The 2500-nt window shown below is 57.7% G+C and overlaps 1 non-coding gene across 1 annotated transcript in view; it reads left to right on the top strand.

Moving 5' to 3' along the window:
* Nucleotides 1-2417: 2417 nt before the first annotated feature.
* Nucleotides 2418-2500, top strand: part of LOC126433530 (small subunit ribosomal RNA) — a 1910-nt gene continuing 1827 nt past the window's right edge. Inside the window, exon 1 of the ribosomal RNA XR_007578555.1 lies at nucleotides 2418-2500. This exon is cut by the window's right edge and continues 1827 nt beyond it. This is a non-coding gene — a ribosomal RNA (small subunit ribosomal RNA).

Genomic DNA, 2500 nt, shown 5'->3' with positions numbered 1-2500 from the left:
ACCTATGTTGCGCCTTAACCTAACCTATGTTGCGCCTTAACCTAACCTATGTTGCGCCTTAACCTAACCTATGTTGCGCCTTAACCTAACCTATGTTGCGCCTTAACCTAACCTATGTTGCGCCTTAACCTAACCTATGTTGCGCCTTAACCTAACCTATGTTGCGCCTTAACCCAACCTATGTTGCGCCTTAACCCAACACACGTTGCGCCTTAACCCAACACACGTTGCGCCTTAACCCAACACACGTTGCGCCTTAACCCAACACACGTTGCGCCTTAACCCAACACACGTTGCGCCTTAACCCAACACACGTTGCGCCTTAACCCAACACACGTTGCGCCTTAACCCAACACACGTTGGGCCTTAACCCAACACACGTTGGGCCTTAACCCAACACACGTTGGGCCTTAACCCAACACACGTTGGGCCTTAACCCAACACACGTTGGGCCTTAACCCAACACACGTTGGGCCTTAACCCAACACACGTTGGGCCTTAACCCAACACACGTTGGGCCTTAACCCAACACACGTTGGGCCTTAACCCAACACACGTTGGGCCTTAACCCAACACACGTTGGGCCTTAACCCAACACACGTTGGGCCTTAACCCAACACACGTTGGGCCTTAACCCAACACACGTTGGGCCTTAACCCAACACACGTTGGGCCTTAACCCAACACACGTTGGGCCTTAACCCAACACACGTTGGGCCTTAACCTGCTCTGTAATTGTCATACGACGCGTTAAATTAGTGTAGTGTTGCCTAACTGCAACCCCCGCAATATAGTTTGCTACTCGCACTGCCCGGTCCCCAGAGTATCGCTTCATGTTAAACACCTTGCAGCTATACACTGTAATGCGGATGGCAGCAGGACGTACATGCTCAATGCCCTTCGCAGTTGTTCATTGGCATTCGCATGGCGAAGCACAGCCTACGTTGTGGTACGGCTTGTGTCAACTGTCCGCTGATGTTGTACGTCCAAATCACACACTGTACTGCACATTGGTCCTCATGTACTGAATGATACATCGTGGTACATGTGTGACCGTACCACGACTGCGCCAACAACGGCGAACCATACGGTCCAAATATTGTGCACTCAGCTACATGTCGTCTCCCTATAAGAGCTGGATTGCAGTATGGTATGCCGTGGATGGCGATCGGCATGAGCCGTCTGTTGATGTAGTGGCGCGTGTTGTCAGACGTAGTCGTCTCTTCTCACACACCGTGATAGCATGGTGCACTGCGTTCCACATCTGCGACATGCGACAGAGGCCGGTTGACAGTCGTTCGCGCAATGGACATCGCATACGTACGGGGGCCACCTTCCACGTGTTCGCGAAGCGTGCACATGTTGTTGCGTGTATGTGGGCAGACATAGTGTGTCGTGACACCTGACACAGGCATGCAACAATCGTTGAATTTGCAAATGGCGATGGACGTCTACGTTTGCTGGTGACGTTACGCAAATGAAGAACTGGTAAACCGTTGTGGTGCGGTTGTTCTCGCTAGAGGTGAATCAGTGATGGCGACGATCGGTTGAGCTACCAACCGGTTGTTTCAGCGATACCCACCATGCCCACGAACGTGAATGGCATGTGGGTGTGAAGCGATACGCGGCGGTGGCTGGGTGGGACCGTCCCCGGCCGGTGAGGGGGGGCCTCCCGGCGTGCTGGCCGCGCGGTGCGTGGGCGCACGCGCTACAGCCGGCTGGTGGGGGCGGCCAGTGGCAGGCGCGCCGGCCGACGGAGGCGGCAGGCGGCGTAGCTGCGCGCCGGCGCACCCTGCACGCGGCGCCGTGCGGCCAAAGTAGGTCCTCGCGGGCCCGGTGCGAAGCGCGGTGGACATCTGCAGTGTGCTGGTCCGATTGAGGACTGTGTGCGCTGAGGATGCGCCGCCGCCCGGCGCTCGGCGCCGCGACGCCGTCTGCTGCTCGGTCGCCTCTGCGGTTCTCGCAGGTGGATTGTATCGCAGCTGTGCGGACGTGTTGGCGCGTGCGCTGTGCTGGGAGAGTTCGCTTCGGCACCCAAGTGGGGCTTTTGTCCTTCTGTGGCGCTGGCGTTGGAGCTGCCGGCCACCGTAGGTGGCGCGTGTTGTCTCCCGCCGGCAATGCCACGACAGCACGCTCCCGGGCCTCTGTCGGCAGCGGCAAGCTCAGTTGGGAGCACGGGTGGTCGCACCTAAAGCGTCTACTCGCCAAACTCCGGGCGATTGCGCCTCTCTCGAACCCGACCAAGTACTTAGGACGGCGCTGCGCGCCGCCGGGACCTGAGAGGGTTTCGAGGTGTATTGTGCAGGGGAGCTCAGCCTCCTCCTGTTTGCAGAATAATTGAGCGGACGCTTGCGTGTTCGCGCGGGCCCCCGGGACACACTCCCGGGCGGCCGGCTGCTCAGCTCTAGTTGACGCAGCTCCCTGGTTGATCCTGCCAGTAGTCATATGCTTGTCTCAAAGATTAAGCCATGCATGTCTCAGTACAAGCCGCATTAAGGTGA

This window comes from Schistocerca serialis, unplaced genomic scaffold (assembly GCF_023864345.2).
Source record: "Schistocerca serialis cubense isolate TAMUIC-IGC-003099 unplaced genomic scaffold, iqSchSeri2.2 HiC_scaffold_1168, whole genome shotgun sequence".
Lineage (NCBI taxonomy): Eukaryota > Metazoa > Arthropoda > Insecta > Orthoptera > Acrididae > Schistocerca > Schistocerca serialis.
This window is presented reverse-complemented; position numbering and strand designations above follow the sequence as displayed.